Source organism: Peromyscus leucopus, chromosome 19 (assembly GCF_004664715.2).
Source record: "Peromyscus leucopus breed LL Stock chromosome 19, UCI_PerLeu_2.1, whole genome shotgun sequence".
NCBI classification, from domain to species: Eukaryota; Metazoa; Chordata; class Mammalia; order Rodentia; family Cricetidae; genus Peromyscus; species Peromyscus leucopus.
In genome coordinates, this window is record NC_051079.1 from 63514791 (window position 1) to 63535603 (window position 20813).

The following is a 20813-nucleotide window of genomic DNA, read 5'->3' on the forward strand; positions in this document are numbered from 1 at the left end:
CACACACCAGCACAATCCTTGCTAACCAAAGGACGGTCTCGGACCAGCAGAGTGGCATGGCTGTCCCCCGGGAGATTATTAGAAAGGCACACTCCCGCCTCCCCTGGGATCTGCAGGTCAGCACCTGTGTTTGAATTAGGACTCCGAGTCTGGGGATGGTTGAACTCAAGTTTGCATCCTGCCGAGCTCCAGGGCGGAAGGCACAGACCAGCTGTGCAAGCTTCTGAGCAGGCAAAGGGAATGAAGAGGAAAGGGGCCAGGCCAGTGGGATGCCTCCCCCCTACCCCCGCCCAGTGTGAGAGTATAAGGAAATTCTATAAGGCAAATCCATAGAATACGCAAGATTGACAAGTGGGAGCCAAGATGGCTACTCAGGGCGTGAGTGTGGGCTCAGGTAATACAAGAGCCCCTCATTTTCACTTCCACCTTACAGACACAGGTAAAGCACAGAGAAGTCAACGTGATTACTCGGGGCCTTACCGCTCATTGCTGGTAGGGCTGGGGTGCAAACCCGATTCCAGAGTGTATACTTTGAACCCCTCTGAGATACGGCCCAGAACTCCAGCTGGACAGCAGGATGAGGAGGCCGGTTTGCACTTACGTCAAAGGGAGTCACGTGAGCTTGGTAGTTACTGATAGCCCAAGTCAGGATTCGAACTCAGAATGCCTTTAGGTACCAAACTGAGAGTCTTTCCACCTTGCACACTTCATCAGCAAGGCTGGAAGCTGGTCTGTGCTATCAGAGCAGCCTCTCCTCCAGTACTGACCCCTGATCCCCACCTATCCCCACTCCTGCCCTTGCCCCATGCACTCAAAGACAATTTCCGTCATCTTTCATGGTGGGAAGATACAAGGGGCAGATAGCTGTTTTTCAAATCAGGAAGTGATAAAGCAATAGCTTAACATCAAATCCAACTGCTCCCTTTTACAGCAAGCCACCAGGCCCAGAGAACTCAGGTCTTCCCTGCTGAGGTCATGCCCTGGATTCATTGCTCCCTGGGTCATGCTGGCTTCTTGGTCTCTAGTGGCCTGAGTTACCTGGCTAGCCTGCACCATGATGCTGGCTTCCTAAATCGGTACCAAGTCTGCCTCAAGCTTAGTTAGGCAGGAAGATGCAGCTCACACATGGGTGTAGAACAAAGTGTCTGCTTGCTGATGACGGTCCAAGTCGTGCAGAAGTGTGTCCTGAGACTCCTGAGACAGGCAGCCTTCCTCTGGGACTTTCCCTGTCCCGCTTCCCAAGGGTAGCCACTTAACAGAGCCCTCTCGAATGGCGCCTTCATTTTCCTGCCAGCCATTGGGCTGCGCAGGATTCCTGCCACAGCAAGGCTATTTTTAACAAGCATCCTAGGCTTTGGGGGTTGAGGAGAGGGGTAGCAAAAAGATTCCATTTGTATATTTTTAATCCATGCACATTTGAGAAGGCAGTGGCGTTCTCATCCCTGCTGCAAGGGTTGTGGGCAATTGATCAGGCGCTGAGCGCCGGGTAATCCTTTTTCTTCCCGTAACAAGGCTGCAGGGTTTCCACGGGTGGGGGGCCATGCTTCCCACCGCCTGGTTGTCTCCTGATCCCACTGCCCCAGCTCTCTCTCTCTCAAACCGCCGCCTGGAGAATCCTGGCAGGGTCTCCTGGGCCAAGGAGGTCTGGGAACCTGACTCTGGGTGCCAGACTCATATTTAGAAATGTCTCCAGCCAGACTTTGGCGTCTGTCCCACATGGGCCCAGGGCAGGGGCTGCGCTCACATGTGCTGTGCTGTCTACGAGCACATTCTGAGTAGGCAGTTCTCTATATGAATATAAACGCGGCCCCTTTGTGTGGAGGAGCTGTGGGAACCTGTGCCCCTTGGGTACAGAGGGGTGTGTGCCGGTGGACAGTGAACCCCAGGGAGCAGGAGGACAACTGTCACAGGGCTTGGGCTGGGCAAATGGTGGCAAGAAAGGAGAGCCAGCTCCTGATCCACTATCTACCCGTTTTCTCCATTCTTTCCCCAGGTACCTAGGGCATTCCCCTGTCTCAGAGGGGCTTTCTAACTTTCAGTGGGCCAGACTGTGCCCCCCTGTGTTGCCTTTTATTCCGATGGCCCTAATCTGTGGGACAAGACTGAGGCCACGTGCACCAGGCCCGTTCCTCTCTGTGAAGGGCTGGGCCCTCAGTCTCTCAGATGGCATGGGTGAAAAGTGGCCAGGGGAGCTATCATCCCCAAGGCACTTCCTGTGCTCCCCCAAAAGCCTTCCTGAAGAGCCTTCTGCTTTTCATGTTAGAGCATGGTGATGGATGACTTTGACTTACTGACTGGACTTTACACAGTAGCCCTCTTAGTGGACGGACACTGAGTCTCAGTCCTGGGAGCACCCTCTTTGCGGACAGCTCCTTTGGGGGAAGGCATGCTGGTGCACTCGCTTGTGTCTCTACTGTTTAATGAGCACCTATAGGGGCAAGCTCTGCACCTGCCCGGTGGTGGCCATGATATCCGAGAGGTGCGGCGGTAGGAGATGGGGTAGGGGACTTTCTTCTCTCAAGATACATCTCAGCGCCCCGCCCCTCTGCAGCTCTGCGCTGGGGCCATCCGGCCTTGCTCTTCGAATTCTTGCTGGAGAAGAGGCTGATTTCTGGTAGCCCCATTTTTCTGAGAGAATCTAAACGCATCCAGGAGATTTCTGCCTAGCGCCTCCTACTGCCCCTCTCCTTTCATGGCAGGCAAGAGCTGGGGGTTGGGGGTGTGAGGGGGGGGAGTGTCGGGGAGACTGAGGAGACCTGGTAAACGTGCCACTACCGAATAAATGGTGATGGAGCAAAAAGGAGCTCAGCCTCTGCTCCAAGCAAACCCCAAATTCAGATGAAGGGCAATGTAGGATGGTAGCTCTGTGTGGCTCAGGGGGCCCTTGGGATCGGCTCCTCCTTTTACAGGAACAATCTTAGGGTCAGAGGAAGTGGGGAGGCTGCTTCAAAGCCAGCGGTGGACCTCGGAGGCCAGAGGATGGTGAGATCTGGAGCCGAGCACGAGGCTGCCCTAGGTATCTCTCGCCCTTGGGAAAATTGCCTTTTCATATGGTTGGGGGTGGACATTGCAATTTTTCTTTGAGGGTTAATTGTTTGGCTGACAGCACAGATAATTAGGAATGAGAATCCTGGAGAGAGGGTGACAGCACCATCTGCTGTGAATATGTTTCAGCCCCACCCCACAGGAGGGCCAGGACGCGCTGTTCCTGCACACACACACACACACACACACACACACACACACACACACACACACACAGCCGTCAGCAAAGACGTGGCTGTTCTACCGTTTGCTGTTAGTCCAGCACCAGGTGATCCGGTGACTGTGTCACCTGTGGGCCAGGATAGTGACCTTCCCCCCCCTGCACCTGTACACACACTGGGGCTCATTTAGCAAGTAGCACTAATACCAGGGGCTGATTTTTTGTTCCTTCCTGTGCTCTAATGTGTTGTGCCTGGTCCTATGCTGGCTGGAGGCAGGCATTCAGGGCTGTGCAAGCTACAGGGAGCTGTTATTGTTTGGGGGCATCTTCCTGCCTCAATCAGGATCTGCTACTGGCCCTGGCTGTCTAGCCTCGGGCCTGGGCTGCTTGCTCTAGAGTCAGGCTAGCCTTGGTTGTCATGGCCAGTAGAGCCACTTCAGAATCAAGCTGAGAAGCCATTGTTCGGAGTAGGAGACCTTTCTTCACATGGGCAGAATCCTATGGGGTTATCCTTCTCCTTTTTAGTTCTCATGAATAGATCACATATGTAGGAGAGCATATGGGTATCTACATGCCTTCAAAGGGAATAATAGTATCCATCTTGTTTTCCAAAGCAGCTCTATGTCCACCATGCTGCTTGCTGCTTTTGAAGAAGGTCCTCAGGTGCAGAGCTGTGGGGCGGTAGCTGGAGACTGGTAGTTATGTAGCACTTAGTCATGGCCAGTTCTCTTTGGGCCTGAGATGCTCCCGTTGCCTCAGTATCTCTCCAGCTCACTTTTCCTGCTTCTCCCCCTCACTCCTCTCTCTTTTCACTCTTCTTCTTAGATGTTCCTTTGGAGAAGAGACCAAAGGCACGGCTGTCTTATCTACTCCCTAACAAGACGAGTGGCCTCTGGCTTCCCTCCCACTCAGCCCTCATCCTCTGTGGATAACTTGACACTTAGATGAAATTAACCTAGCACAGGGATGCTTCCCAGAAAAAAAAATGATAAATGAAAGTTGGAAGTGCCGACCCTGACCTTCTCCAACTTACTGTGTGATGTTGGGCAATCATCTCAACCTCTCTGTGCTTCTGTTGCCTCATCTTTGGGATAACTCTTCACAGAACGACTGCAAAACAGGATGCAAAAGCAGTCTCTAGGGAGCAGTCGTTACATTCGTGGGATGTAAGCCACTGTCACCATCCTGCTCCAATAGTCCACGTAGGCTGGAGGGAAGACGTGTGCGCTTCGGTTCCTTTGCTCCCTGCTTCCTGTGCCTGGCGCTTCCTCTTCCGGAAGCTGGTGTCGGTCACCTGGGCTGCTGTTCTCCATTCACAGCCCCTTCTCAGCAGCTGTCCCACTGAGGCTGAGAGGACCCTGCGTGGATCTCAGCCATGTGGGTAGCAAGCTGGAGTCCAGGCCTGATGAGTGGGGCAGGGCTGCAGCCATTGTGGTCCCAGTGTCCAGAGCAGGTGGTGCAGCTGCAACTGGAGTCCTTCTGACTCCTTGCGGAATGTACCCCGTAGTCTTGGCCCTGACATGTCAGCGCTCAGTGGGACCCGTACCAGTGCCTTCGTCCCTTGTGCTGGGGGTGGAGGTGAGAGGGTGTCTCTCATTTCTTGTCTCGTCCTTGGAGTTAAAGGGCTGGAAGGACATTCATCATGGGTCACAGGTAGGGTGGTCTTCCTGGAACTCTCAGCCTCCATCAGCCCAAAGCCTTGCCCCAGAATTTGGCAAGTAGAGAAATGTCCTGTTCTCTGCCCCTCCCATTGGCAGAGTGAGAGCATCCATTTCCTTCCTCTCCCAGAACACTGGGACAGCTCAGGGGTCCTGTTGGTGCTCCGAATTGAAGCCTGAATGACAGTTTGCATGTGGATACCTGATTGAAAAGGTCTTTTAAGTGGATAGAATGAAGTATGCAGAGGTAAGAAAGAAATCAGGAATGATGGATGTGTGTGTGTGTGTGTGTGTGTGTGTGTGTGTGTGTGTGTGTGTCTACATGTACATGCATGCTTCATGTGCTGAGCACTGTCAGTGGGAACCCTACATGGTATAACCACCAGGCACTCTGGGATCTAATAGTAAAGAACAAAAAGAGGCCAGCTGGAAGATCCCAGAACAGTTCACGCCTGGACTTGTATGTCTGGGCCTAATTGTGATGGCGACCTCTGCTCTCCTTGCAGGTCCCCCCTGAAGAAGCTGGGAGCTAGAGTCTCCCCATCGCTGAGGGTTAGGCCAGCCGGAAGAGGACGAGAGAATGGCTTGGGGCTTACCCAGGGCTGAGCAGTGAGTCGCAGCTTCTTGGACCTGGAGCTCCGACTGGGAGGCTATACCGTTGGAGTGACTCAAGAGGAATTGATGCTCTGGCCTCCAGCGACATGTACATGGTGTAATGACAGGTAATGAACCTGAAGCTGGGCTATCCTTTATCAATGATATGGCAGGTAGGGGAATACATCAGCCTGTATTCCACACACAATGTCAGCCTCGAGAAGATAACTGTGCAAACAAAGCCCATGCAGCCTGATAAGATGATAGATGGACACCTCCGAGTCATTTGTTTTCACCCATGTGCTTGCTGAAGCCAGGTACCAGAAGATTTAGCATCAGCTGAGTTCACGTCCTAAGCCTTGTGGGAAGGCCTGGCACCATGGCTATGCACGTAGCGTATCTTATTTGAGGGATTCAGAGTACAAATCAAAGAGTCACTGTTGTCACGCAGGAAGCAGGGAGGTTGTGTCAGCAAGGAAATTGAGGTAGCAAAGGGCAAAGGAGCTCTTACATACCCGGGACACATGAGGGGTAGACCTGGAGCTTTGCACCTTGGGACCAGGTTTGGTTCAGATGCCTGGAGTTTGGGTGCCGTTTGGTATTGCTCATGAAAAATAGAAAAGCAGACTGTGCCCAGCTGTCCCTTCAAGGCAAGTGGGGGAAGGTTGAAAGTGCCTGGGAAGGTCCTGTGGAGGGGTGTAGCAGAGTCTAGCAGCTTTTTTTGGGTCTAGCAGTTAATCCCAGGCTTTAGCCAAGACAGGAAGCATCAGGCAGATCCCTAGGACTCAGAAGACATGGCCTCTTGAAACTGGAGGAACAAGGGGCTGATAGGGCTGGATATACCAGGACCGAACTGCTACTACTGGTTGTCTGGTCTGTACCGCATGCACCATGAGGGTGACACTCGGGCAGCCTCCCCCATGGGGAACAAAGAAGGCTGAGACAGAAGCAAAAATAGCTTGAAGTCTTGGGAAATGACCTGGGGCAATGGGAGAAAGGCCAATGGCTAACAGCAGGAGGCCCGAGAGGGTGTGGCAAATTCCATTAGCTCAGACTGAGTTGAGGTCTTGGTCAAAGCCAAGGGCTGGGGAGGAGCAGAGCATTAAGACTCCTGGGTGGCCTTGTTTTAAATCCGTCAGAAAGAATACATTGAAGGAATTTAGCAAGCTAAGCCCCTCTCTAGAAAATGCATAGGCTACAGGCCACAGGTAGGGGTGCCCCTGGACTCCTACCTACTGGAGGGAGTGGAAAGGAAAGGAGCTTGTGTACTTGGAGCACTGGGGCCTGGCTTCGCCTTGGGGCGGGGGAGGCAGCTCCTCCCGTTCTGGGTTAAACAGGAGCATCATGGTCCACATTCTTGCTCTGGGTGGAGCAGCTGATCTACACATTTCAGACTGGGCTGGGGACTGGCCAGGGCTGACCCTGAGAAGGGTGTTTCATGGGAGAAAAGTTGGGCCTGAGTAGAGGCAGCAGAGGTCCTGCCCTGCAGGGATGGGCTAGGATTCTGGTAGCATGCATTTTCAGGGATCACAGCTGCACCATACTGATTAACCAATATTTGCCAAGCACTTATTGTATTAGTTGCTTTTCAGTCGCTGAGACCAAGTAACTGACGGAAACAGCTTCAGATAGGAAGGTTTTAGTTTGGTTCGTGGCTTGAGGGGATGTAGTTCATCATGGCCTCAATGCTGCTTGTTATCGGTGTGAAAGAGGAAGCAGAGAGCTTGGACTGGAACCAGAGCTAGGGTGCATGCTGTATTTTAAAAATGGCCTGGCGGTGGCCTTGGCAGATGGAACCAAGGGGCACCTCGGAAAGTCATTCGCACCATGCAGGCGGTACCCACATGGAAAGTTTTATTACAGGGGAAGGGAGGGGAAGAAAGAGAAAACAGGAAGGGTCCGAGGAGAGGAGGAGAAGAAGAAGAGAAAGAGAAAAGGAAAGAAAAGGAAGGGAGGAGATGTACACTACCTCATGGGGGGGGTCTTAAAGAGGAGTTTAAATAAGATGACGATGTCAGGGCGCTGGACCAGCCAGAAGGCTAACAGTATAAACCCCAAACCATGCCACTCTGGCCCTACATCAGCTGGCCTCCTGTCTCAAAGGGTCTATAGCCTTACAAACAGCACTGCAGCCGGGCACAAAGCCCTCAAACACTTGAGCCTATGGAGGACATTGAACATTCAACTGTTGACACCTCTCAAGTTACAGGCACTGAAGCCAGAGCCTTAGAGGGCAAGATTAGTTAGGGTTTCCACTTCTCCAACAAAACACCATGCTAAAGGCAACTTGGGAAAGGAAGGGCTTATCTCATCATATAACACACACACACACACACACACACACACACACACACACTATCCCTTATCCAGGGAAGTCAGGGTAGGAACTCAAGGCAGGAACTTGGAGGCAGGAGCTGATGCAGAGGACATGGAAGGGTGCTGCTTACTGGCTTGCTCCTCTTGTCTGGCGTCTGGCTCAACCTGCTTTTTTTTTTTTTTTTTTTTTTTTTTTTTTGACACAGGGTTTCTCTGTGTAGCTTTGGTGCCTGTCCTGGATCTCACTCTGTAGACCAGGCTGGCCTCGAACTCACAGAGATCCACCCAGCTCAGCCTCCCAAGTGTGCCACTGCTGCCCAGCTCAACCTGCTTTCTTATACCCTCCAGGATCACAAGCCCAGGGGTGGCACCACCCACATCAATCACTAATTAAGAAAATGCCCCCCTCCCCGAGGCTTGCCTACATGCTAATGTGCTGGGAGCATTTGCTCACTTGAAGTTCCCCCTTCCCAAATGACCCTACCTTGTGTCAGATTGGCATCGTGGCAATGGGGCAGAGGAGATAGCGTAGAACCAGGTCCAGGCCTTAAGTATCTCCAGACATTGTCTTCCTATGAGGGAAACTTGGTCTTACTCGGGTGGCTCAGGAGAATTCAACAAATAGAATTTGCAAAGCATTTACCTGAGCATCTGTCCCCATAATAAGTCATCAATGCATTGAAATTATGTCATTATTGGGCTCTCATGGGGTAGCAGTGGGGTTTGGAGAAGTCCTAGATTCTACCTGTGGCTTCTGGTAGAGAACAGATTTACAAACCTGGCCATCAGAGGTGCTCCGGCCACAGGATGGGGGTCAAGGTAGAGCCTAGCACTCAGAATTGCTAAGCATGTTTTGAGTGCTGCGGCAGAAGCTGCGCTCAGAGAAAGACAGGAGTCAGGAGAGGCAGTCAGGGATGTCGGAGAAATGTTGAGCAGAGAGAACACGTTCAGAATTCTTGGAGAGTCTGCCTCCCTACATCCTACGTAGTTTCTCAGAAGGGGGCCACAGAAGCCAAGTTAGGTCTGGAGATTGGGACCAGCCATGGGTATAAGCCATGGTAGTCACTTTAAATTGGTTAGTAGCCATATTGGAAAATGGAAAAATTAGCTAGTGTCATTGATTATAGCAATGTGTTTCATTGAACTCAGTATGTCTAGACCGCTGTAACTGCAGCATGTAATCAATATACCATTACAAAGGAGATGTGTGTTAGTCTTCCTACAGAGACTTTGACATACTGGACACACTTTATACTTAATGGCCCATCTCAGTTAGGACTGGCCACATTTCAAGAACTCAGTGGCCATATGTGTCTGGTGGCTACTGGATTGCCCAAGATGATTGTAGAATCTAGAATCTCTTTCCAAGGAGCTGCTGAAGGCCAGGTGGGTCCAGAGCCAAACAAGAACAGAGTTTACTATTAGGTGGCTTTCTTACAAAAGATCTATAGTGTCTCTGGAGAAATTTGTGGAGGAGACAGAAGATTTTTTTTTAAGGTAGGGTCTATGTAGGCCTGTTTGGTCTCACTATGTAGCTGAAGATGACCTTAAATTCCTAATCCTCCTGCCTCTGCCTCCCAAGTTTAAGATTTTAGGTGTAAGCCACTATGCCTAGCTACAAGAAATGTCTCCAGTCACTTGCTCACTTGCTAACAAAGATGACTTGTGTTCTCTGGACCCAGCTTGGCTCCTGGTTCTCCAGATCGTTGACTCAAGTCTCTCCTGCGTGTGAGTTCGAGACTGACTTCAGGCAGTTTCTAAAATGCCCTAAAGCATTTAGAGCTTCACTGAGAGCAGAAGTAATCATTTCTATTATGCCGGGTAGCCACGAGGACTAAATAAAATGGCGAGTAATTGCTGTGTGACACTTGGTGTCAAGAAAGACTTCTTTTTTACTTTTGTGAATCAAATGGCAACAAATCTGAGTTCCTTTACGGGTTGAAGTTGGCAGACTTCCTAGCCGGCGTTTCTGCAGTTCTGCCTCTGCCCTTCCCCTGCATGAGAACCTTGGCACTTGGCGACTCAGGAAAATGAGGTTGGGGGTGGCCAGCCTTACAGACCTTGGGGAAGCTCCGGCCCCCAGTGGCTATCTGGAGCAGCCTGTGTCCATCCTCTCTAGGGTGTCACCACCCCCAGAGTGCACCCAACACAGTGAAGGCTGTCAGCCAGTGCGGGGGTCCAAGTCATCCTACTAGCTTGAGGTCCCACGCAGTGATCCATCAGTGAGAGTTTCCCATCAGTCTTTGCTCTTCCGCTGTAGTCTCAACCTTTGAACCAAGGACTCAACCCCTCCCTCCACAGCCATAAAGATGCAGCTCCTTAGGATAAGAAAGCCCATATTTCATTGTCAAAAAATATGGCCGCTCTCTCTGGGAAACGGGGGACAAGGTACACTTATTATTCCGTGGCTGTCATTGCAGTTGCCCCTGGCACCCAGCAAGCGCAGAAAGCAGTAATTGCCGTGTTTTTATTAACACAGTGTCCTACATGTGTTGCTGGAACTCCGCAAGGTCAAGTTGCCCTATGCACAGGCTCCATCCAAAGAATGCATTAAATAAAATTTGCCTTCTGGGGGTTCTCTGAGACTCACATGAGCTCCTGTGTAAGGAAGGCTTGTGTAGAAATTGTAAGTGTTTATGAGACTCTGGGTTCCTCCAAAGGTTGTCTGGCCTGAGAGCTGAGGTGAACCATCTGCCTTGATTCCATGTCCCTGATTTGGAAGATGTCTCTTCTCTACCTTCTATTATCAGGCTGTGCTTCAGGCCGTGTCCTCTCCGCAGAGTGCTCCTACCAGGGGCTCCACCTCCAGGGTGAGATCCTGTTAGTGGTGACTGGTGATTAACCTCTTTATTCCACACCCCCCACACACACCCCGCTCTGCTAGGGGGACTCTCTAGCCCGGTGGATTTGGATTCATTCAGATTATTGTGGTTGTTCACAATCTGGCCTTCTGTTCAGAGCAAGGCTGTGGATCTGGGGGAGCCCTGCAGGTCTTCCTGCCTCTCTAGTGTGGGCCTGGGGAGGACTGTAGAGGGAAGGGGCCTGTAGGCAGATTGGTGTCCTGCCTGGTGTGGAGCGGACAGGATCAGGGGGTGCAGGAAGGCAGAGTGGAAAGTAGCTGGGCATGGGCTGTAAGGGTGAGGCCTAAAGCAAATGGACACTTCCTAGGCCTCTGGCCCTGAACTGCATCTCTGGGTTGAGCACTCTGGACCATGTGGAGTGGAGTGAGGGGCCTCTGATGCTCCCTGTGGTGGCATTTGTGTTATTTTAGAATAGAGATCCTCTACTGCATCCCAGCAGGTGCCTGCTTCCTGCTGCTGTGCTTGATGGGTCCCCAGCTTTTGAGTTGTTAAGAATCTTCTAAAACCTGCGTCGTCGTCGTTGTGGCTTATGGTCTGTTTTAGATGGTAGTGTGGCATACTTGGGTGGCAGTGTGTGAGGGAGGGTGTCACAGAATCCAGCACATGCAGACAGGAGTGTTAGCCTGACTCTTCTTAGTTGACTGTGTGGCCCTGTGCACATCTCTGAACCTGCCCTCGTTGTGACATCCCTCGCCATTAAGCAAGCGGATGTGAGGAAGTGTGGAGCTGTGATTTCACCCCGAGTCGAGGTGCACCTACATCTTGAAAGAAAGGGGTTCACTGATGGGTCTCCTGGCCCAAGGCTGGTGAGAACTGTGGTGACCCCCTTTCCACGCTGGATCTCCAGTGCACTGCTCGCTGCAAAATCGATTGGTGGTGCTTCCTGGGGACCCACGGGGAGCAGCTACCCGCGTGTTACCTCAGGCTTTGCAAAAGGGAGAGGCAGAAGGCCACATTGCCCTTGACTGACAACCTTCACACATGTACTTAACAATTTTAATTTTTCATGATTCTTCTGATAAAAATAGTGCCCAACTAAAAACAAAAACATTTGTATTTTCCATCTTCTTAATTAGTTTCTAATTTGGGGGTTCTTATTAGCTTAAAAATCATCTCACTGAAATGGCCCTCAGATGAGGAAAGAAACATGCAATGCACAATCAATTCCAGAGAGATCTTCCTATTTAATTATGCTGATTGGCGCACTAGAGACCCCCGCAATATGAGCCTCTCAGAATAAGCTTGATTTGTGCTATTTGGTTTTTAAAATTTTGGGGATGCATATTTATCATGTTCAACCCCGTGTTGTTCTCCTTGAGATTCTGACTTATCTTTTGAAAGTGGGAAGAAGATCCTTAGGGACTTCAGCTTGGACTTCCTCCATGGCCTCCCTTAGGAAGGCCTAGCCTGCTGGGAGCACCAGGTCTCCCATTTGTCTGGCAGTCGAGAGGCAGGCTGGGGAAGAGTGGGCTGGTAGAACTGTGGAGCTGCATGGTGGAGGAAGGCTTCCATAAAATCATTTAAAAGGGCCAATCCTGATGGGCGGTGGTGGCGCACGCCTTTAATCCCAGCACTCCGGAGGCAGAACCAGGCGATTCTCTGTGAGTTCGAGGCCAGCCTGGTCTACAGAGCGAGCTCCAGGATAGGCTCCAAAACTACACAGAGAAACCGGGTCTTGAAAAACTAAAACAAAAACAAAAACAAAAACAAAAACAAGGCCAATCCTGCATCAAAGATGTTTCCAGAACAAAATTCTAGAATGTACCTTCTTCACAGACACTAGGGGACACCAGTTGATCAAAGAGAGTTGTCTCTCACTTCCATACCCATGGGCCAGTGTCAGCTTTACTGAAAATTGGGTAGCTAGATACACTGAGAAAGGGACTATAGTATTACCCAGGTATTAAAAATAAATCTTGAAAGAAAGAATCGGAGAGATGTCCCACCAGGGTCCAGAGCTCTTGTGTGTACCCACAGCTTTCGAGCAAATGCTCAGACGTTCTGGGCCTCAGTCTTCCCATCGGTAAAATGAGTTTCAGATCATCTGCTCCATACCTCACAAGAATGACTTCGTACAGTAAAAAGCCCAGCTTAAAGGGTGAGTTGTGAGTCTATTTGGTGCCGATTCCTGAAGACTTCCATCTGCACATAGTTGCTTGCATGCTTGCACTGCCTGGCTCCGTGATGGAGTGCCATCCCACATCATGTATTAGGCCCTGTGTGCCGGCTGCCATCCAATACAACCCAGAGGATGGTCATCAGTAGGTGCTACCATGTAAGACAGTAAGATAAATTCCCTGCTTTTGGAGAGCTCATGGTGGAGGTAGGCCTGCCATAGAATCAGTGGTAGACCTAGAAAAACCACTCTGATGTGGATAAATAAACGGTCCTGATTCAGAGCAAGTTGATAGCGCTCTTAGCTAGGATGGTCTGTGATGGTCACTTGGATGGGTGACACTGACTGGGAGTCACATGCTATTTCTGATAAGGATATCTCAGTTGTAGTACCACTCCTACCTCTTGCCTTGACACCCCCACTCCCATCCCCATCCCCCCACCCCATCCCGCAGCCCAATTTATAAAGTTTGCGTGCATTCCTGCATGACAGGACTTGGGCACCCAAGCCCTCCCTGTGCAGAGTACGGTTGATGGTCTCTGCCTGGCCCTGCCAGCCTCTCCCATCATTCCCCCCCCCCAAACTCTGTCTCCACCAGTTTCCCAATAGGGTCTAGGATTAAACATCCATCCACACTGCATCACTTCTGCCCTCTCTTTAAGCCATGGACATAGAGCAATGTAGTGTGACTTGGACACTCAGCATCATCAAGCTACTCTTTAAGTGCCCGCAGACCACTCAAAGACAAAATCACTCAGGAGCAGGGTAGCATTGGTTTAAGTAGAAAAGGAAAGTAGGTGAGGCGCTCAGGAAGTGGGTTTGATTTCCTGGGTACAGAGAGCTGCCTGGCACATGGATTCCTCTGGCTCACGGAGTCACTAGCACTGGCCATTTCCAAACCCATGGTATCCTTTCATTTGTATGGCAGAAATGAAAGCAAAGGCTGTGGAGAAAGCCATGCCAAGGTGGGTATGCAGCAAGGTGGAGCCAGCACCCTGGCCTATGCCTGGATTTACAGACCTGCCCTTGGTAGTCCTGCACGGACAAATCTTAGCTCATGAGCATCTGGGGACGGTTGTCAGTACTGATGTTTTGGGATGAGACCTTCGCAGCATCTGGCCCAAAGTTAGACCCACTTGTGAACCTACCAGAAACCAGAGAGCATGTGTGTTCTCAAGTGTGATATGGGGGGCCGTGTCTCCCTTCTGGCATTGTGGTGGTGACCAAGCTCTTGGTTTCAGGGCCCTCAGCCACATTCAGTCTTTGCTTCTTCCATTTCTGCCACCCAGAGACACAAGCCACCCTGGACCTCAGTTTCCATCCCTGGGAACAGGAAGGAATGGCACCCTTTGACTGTTTAAGAGATTAGACAATGGACAGTGTATACTCAGGCTCTTCATGGAGTATGAAGAATCAGTCAAACATTGAACAACAGCTGCATGTACATTTGTCTATGCACCCCCCACCCCCACCCCAGAAACTGCACCTAAAAGACAAAAGCTCAGAGTAGCAAATATGTGTCTGCCCACATCGTTGGCAGGTGGGAGAGACATTAGCAACTAGGTTCCTGGCCTAGCAGCCCCACCCTGTCTGTCCCCAGTGTGGCATGGAAGAGCTGGAGCCTTGCTCTGCTTTTCCAACTGAGCAAGTTGCATAACCAACTTAAGAATAAAGGTAAAATGCCAATAGCGCACACAGGATCTAATACGATGTAGAGTGAAATCTTCCCAAGTTGCTAAGACATGATTGACAAGTTAACAATATTTGTTAATTGATTCATGAGCAACCTGCCTTTCCAGCTGACTGATTATTCTGTTAGAGAGACACTCCTTGAGGAAGCTTCCCTGGCTCCCTGCCACCTTTGGAGGCAGTGGTCTCCCCACCCTTTGGATAATGTCAGATGGCTTTCTGGGGCTGACACTAGCCATGCACTGACCCACTTACTGCAATGAGATTTGTGACTCAGCACACACTTCAGGCTGTGATTGGCAGTTAATGGTTCCTCTTTAAGTGAACACTTGTCTGGAATCTTCCATCAGTCAATGGTTGACGTTTAGGACGGAAGCAGTAGTGTTGACTTGGCAGTTGTGGATGAGCTCTGGAGTACCAAATCTAGCTGCTTGCTTTTTCTTTTCCTTTACTCTGTCCATCTTTTTTCCCTCCCTCCCTGTGCTGGCTAGTTTTACATCAACTTGACACATGCGAGAGTCATTGAAGAGGGCAATTGAGAAAATGCCCCCACCAGATTGGCCTGAGAGCAAGTCAGTAAGCAGCATTCTTCATGGCATCTGCTTCAGTTCCTGCCTCCAGGTTCCTGCCTTGAGCTCCTGCCCTGACTTCCCTTCATGCTAGACTATAACTCAAAGCTGAAATAAACCCTTTTCTCCCCAAGTTGCTTTTGGTTATGTTGTTTTATTACAGCAATAGAAACCCTAACAAAGACACTCCCTCCCTTCCTTGTTTCCTTACTGTGGTAGTTGGAATGTAATTGGCCCCCATAAGCTCACTCCCTAGTGGCACTATTAGGAGGTGTGGCCTTGTTGGAGGAAGCATGTCACTGTGAGGGCAGGCTTTGAGGTCTCTTTTGCTCAAGGTTTGCTCAGTGTGACCCTCAGACCATTTCCTGCTGTCTGTTGATGGAGGACCCTCAGCTACTTCTCTAGTACCGCATCTGCCTGCATGCTGCCATGCCTCACCTTGATCATAATGGACTGAACCTCTGAACTGTACCCCAATTAAATGTTTTCCTTTATAAGAATTACAGCAGTCATGGTGTCTCTTCACAGCAATAAAAACCCTGACTAAGACAGAAGTTGGTACCAGGGACTGGGGTATTGCTATGATTGGCCTGGCCATGGTTTTGTTTGGAGGAATTCGAACTTTTGTGCTTTGTGTTAGGAAAGCAGTGGAATGCTTTAAGCACTGTTTAATGGGCCATACCAGTAGGAGCATGGAAGACAGAGGTGCTCAGAGTTCTTTGAACTGTTGTCGGGGGCTGGCTCAGGAGGTTTCAGAGGAGAGGAACTTACATTCAAACTGCTACACTTACCTACTCTGTCCCCAACATTCTTCTATCTCTTTCTTTTTTATTGAGTTAGAAAAGAAATCCAACATCATGACCCTATTTGAAGGCCACAGGGAGTAAGGGTACAAGCACAGGGCTGTGACTCTGCAGAAAGTTCTCAGCCCCACTCACTGTAGGGTGCCAAGGAAGGCAGTCACAGACTCCCACTGGACTTCAGGCCCTCTCAGATGGGTTGGAAAAGGAGTTTCTCTTAAGCGTCCGACTGAAGGCCAACCCACAAGTGTGTAGAAAGCCTCTGTCAGTGAGGAATATCTTTGCTCTTGTTACAGAAGTAACTTGCATACATAGAAGAAATTAAAAACCACACAGTGACATTTAACTGAGTGAAGGAACTTGCATCCCTCCATAATCACCAAAGGTGATTTGGGGATTACTATTTGATTTATATCCATATAAATCTGTTTTGGTATCTGTATCACAGGTCTAGAAAATAGTTCCATATTAAGCAAATGTGAGATCTAGCTGTATACTACATAACTTGTATTTTTGCTTGATACTTATTTTAAAAACTGCTTACACACCTTACTCTAATTCTTTATAATGAGGCTTTCTATAACTGGATATAATTTATTAATAGGGTAGGATTAATTTAGCTCCTTGATGGACGTCTGGGTGATACGTTAGGTTCTAAGATCTCTGTTTGGCTCTTTTCCTACCCTGGAGGATCAAAGAAGAGGCTGGGGGATGGGGGATACCTCCATCCTTAGGAGAAGCCTCCACTCGCTCACCTTTCCAGATCCTTCTCAGGCAAGCATAGTGCTGAGCATGTATAAGCACTTGGTGCCACGTCAAGGCCAGTTGGAGACTGGGGATGCAGTGAGGAGGCCCTGGGCAGGGAAGCAGCAGTGTGGGTGGAATGTATTGGGCAGGGGGGCTCTGAGAATGTAAACACTTGCTTCGTGTATTTGGGGTGCTCCTAGAGCCAGTGCCAGGAGCTAGGCAAGCCAGATGTGGTCATGAGCAGATGTAGGCACAGCCCGATAGAGAAGTACAGGCCTGAAGCTGTGTGGGCCCCAGGTCAGTGAGCCTTTCTGGTCCTTCCAGAGAGGGGCAGGGAGACAAGGTCACCACGGATAAGCTGAGCACACAGCAGCACCCCCCAGCTCCCTGTGATCACTAACCTTGTTCTGCATCAATGTGAGGACGAGTCCCCTGGCAGGACACTGTTAACACCCATGCTCCCAAGAAGACAGGAGGGAGAAAGTTGTGGCTTTTCCACCTGCAGTAATTTTCTGTCTCCTCGTGTTTAATTGAGTTAGAGTTCAAAATCAAAATGCTGGACCAGGCATGGCAGTGCCATGTGTGATCGATCCCAGCACTGGGAAGGCAGAAGCTGGAACGTGGTGAGTTTGAGGCCAGCCTGGGCCACATAGTAAGACCATGTTTTAAACGGAGCATTTTAAACCACACATCAGAAATGTTGTACTGCCCAAAGGTGTACAGGCACCTCCTTACCTCAGTTTCTTTTTACCTCATCCCTGTCCCTGCAGCTGCTGCAGGTTACCATTGGTGCTGCATTGTGGCTGACCCCTCTAGTGCCTCCTTGTGCTATTAGAATGTAGAAATCTGAATGCATAGTCCTAGTTTTCATTTTTCCATAGAGAATATAGCCTATTGAATACTCCATAGAGTATGTTGATTTTTATTTCCTGAACTATATGCCCTGGGACTCTCTCCACATTAGTATACATAGTATTTCTTTAGACTCTCGGTGTAGTACACATAGTATTTCTTTAGACCCTCTGTGTAGTACACATAGTATTTCTTTAGACCCTCTGTGTAGTATCCCATAGTATGCATGCACCATATTTGTCCGTCATGTCCTGTTTTCTTTTCTTTTTGCTATTGAAAACAGTTATTTGTTGCATCTGATATCCGTCTGAACTGTTTGTTTGTGTACATTTAATTACAAAGCGGCCTAAGTCCTTGCTAGAAGTAGGTAGAGTATACATTATCTATGAACATGTTAAGTGAATGATAAGTCTGATGCCACTGTCTCCACCTGGGCCTTGCCTGTGTGTCCTGGCACCTGGGCGGCAGAGTGCTTTCTGCTCAAGCCTTGATTCTGTGTGCACACTCCCTCACGTGTGGCCACATGCATTTGGCTGCAGACTGTGAAGCCCTGTCCTCACCAGTACATGAAGAAGGGATGTTTCACACACGCTTCACATTAGCCCTATGATTGAGCTTCTGCGTGAATAAGAATCAATGCAGCAGCCAACTGCCAGCCGAGCCCATTTGGAGTGGATTTAGAGTGGAATCTGCAGCCCCACCTTTGACTGCCACCCTGTCAGATGCCGTGTGGTAATTGTAGCAACGGCTTACATTTTTCTTGTGCAGCCCTTCCTAGGACTGTGGGCCTGGGCCTGGGCCACGGTGGGCCTTTCCCGTTCAGGGGGTGTCTGAGTCTCTCAGTGAGTTTCTTCCTGGTCGGTTAGTAGGTCATCAGCCAGTAGAGCAATCGGTCCTGTAGCCCCCATGCCGTTCTATAGAGCTTCCTGCAAGCTCTGTGTCCTCGTGGGGAACTCAGTATAGTCGCACATCTGAACCTGACTCTTGCGGCAAACCGCAAGGCCCCTCCAGCTTTAGCACACCCCACCCATCCCCTGCACCCTCTCTCTCTCTAGTCAGTAAGTGCTTCTGGAGGCTGCACTATTTTTCAGACCTCACGTCTTCATGACATCCAGACTGGCACCCCTTTCTCCAGTCACCGGCAGGCTTTCATCCTACGAACCATGCTCGGTGTGCTTTCCCAGTAGAGATACTAGGGCCCTGCTGCCTTTATCTGGAGGTGGAGATGCTAGGGCCCTGCTGCCTTTAGGTGGAGGTGGAGATGCTAGGGCCCTGCTGCCTTTATCTGGAGGTGGAGGATGTCACCAGGGCTCACCAGCTCTGGCTTCTCGACCAGCCTCTCCTCTAACCCTCTTCTTTTTGGCTTCTAGAACAGCAGTTCTTCCTGGGGGTGTGAGTGCTCTGCTCTTTCTGGGCAGTGACATCATTCCTTCTGCAGGTTAACCCTGGCCCACCATAGAAAACAAGACCAGCTTTTGCTTCCCTAGATATCGGCTTTATGTTAGGCCCTACTGAATGAATTTCAGCATTATCATATTACTTAGGCCATTTGGACTTCTGTAACAAGATGCCAAAATAGTAGGTTTTGTTGTATTCTTTCAGTACTTGTGTGTGTGTGTGTGTGTGTGTGCGTGTGTGTGTGCATGTGCGTGTGCGTGTGTGCGTGTGTGCGTGCGTGCGTGCGTGCGTGTGTGTGTGTGTGTGTGTGTGTGTGTTAAAGCACAGAGATTTGAATGTGTGCCTGTGTTTTTTCTATTTTTACTTTATCATGTATAACATAGCCTTCTCCTATTGGGCCAGGCCTGGGGCTCACACCTGTAATCCTAGCACTTGAGGGTCAGGAAGGAGGCCTGCTGCCAGGTCCAGGCTAGCCTCTTTTATATAAGTTCCGTGTCAGCCTGGGCTGCACACAGAGAGAGACCTGATTCCCAAAACCAACCAAATCAAAAGCCAAGTAGCCTACCGTGTCCGCCACTCTGCGGCTTACTTCATCTTCTTGTCTAGATATCCTGGAAATCTCATCATATTAAAACATACCTTTGCCTCATAAACCACGGGAACTCTGCTCACAGTCTGAAGGGTGAGCGGTCCAAAGTCAAGGAGCCAGCAGGTTAGGTGTCCACTTCCTCCACAGGCAGCCCCTCTGGCTGTATATCTACCCCCCCCCCGCCCCTGGCAGCTCAATGGAGCCTTCTGTGAGGGCACTTGTCCCATGCACAAGGACCCTCATGACAGAATCACCCCCAGAGTTCTCATCTCCTAATACCATTACTTAGGGCTAGGATTTCAGTGTATGACTTATGAGGGGGCACAGACCTACAGACCATAGTATCCTGGCTTTTAATAAATATCTCAAAGGCTGTTTACCGTCTCCCCTCACTAGAATGCAAACACCATGTCCCTTTGGCAGCTGGACCCCAGATTTCCTGTACAGAGCCTGAATGTGGCAGGAGGAAGCAAGTATGGGCAAGCTGTGTCCTGAAGAGCAGGGATTACAGCTCCCCAGTGAGGATCCCCATCACAGCAGCAACATGAAAAGAATGGAGAAGTCCTGGGACAGCGGAGAATTTCAGAGGCGGGGCTTGACTTCTAGGGCAGGAGAACAGACCCTGTGGGTTAGTCCATGGGCTCTGGAGCCAGCTTGCCTCTTTCTGCCCACGTGATCCTGACTGCCTACCTTCTTGAAGCCCGCTTCTCTGTCTGAGAAACGGGGCCAGTTCCTCCCTTTTCTCAAGGAAGGCTGAGAATGGAGGACGTTAGCCCAGGCAAAGCGCTTAGCACCATGCTAGCTCCGAGAGCCAGACAGTGAGTCCCGAGAGGGTGACTTCCTGCCACAGCCACACAGAGCTTGGTCTTCCATCCTTGCCAGCCACTGAGCCCTCAGCAGGGAAAACAGCCCTTGCCCTCCGGCCATTTCCAGTCACGTGGCTACAGCACAGTGCTGATCAGCCAAGGCCAAGTGCCTACCCTCCTCTAGGGAACATGTGATAGCGGCAGACATTTTTCCAGGTGTCAGGGACCTACGGAGGGGGTGATATTGGCGTGGAGCAGAGGCGCTTCCGAGCATCCTCCCACGCATTAGATACCCCCCCCCCACACACACACAGTGACACCCAAACTGCCAGCGGGGGCTGAAGTCGAGCGGCTTTGCCGAGGGTTTAGAGGGGGCCTCCGGGTGAATGAAGTACACTGGAAACTAACCCAGTGGAGGGCAGGGTGGTCTTTGCCCACACAGGAGAGAACGTTCTCTCCTGTTTACAGCTCAGAGATGGAAATGTGGACAAGCGAGGGTGTGAAAGGGAGCAAGGAGATGCTCTAACGGGGGGCAGTCTAAGCAGATGGGGTGTTCTGGGCAACAAGAAGCATTCCTTTGAGTGACATCTTTGACGCCGGGATGCCCCGCCCA

The 20813-nt window shown here is 50.4% G+C and overlaps 1 protein-coding gene across 1 annotated transcript in view; it reads left to right on the forward strand.

Moving 5' to 3' along the window:
- Zbtb7c (zinc finger and BTB domain containing 7C) overlaps positions 1 to 20813 on the forward strand; it is a 336245-nt gene that overhangs the window by 73418 nt on the left and 242014 nt on the right. Inside the window, exon 2 of the mRNA XM_028871953.2 lies at positions 5370 to 5585. The gene's annotated coding sequence lies outside the window, so the exon portion shown is untranslated. The remainder of the gene's footprint in view (positions 1 to 5369; positions 5586 to 20813) is intronic.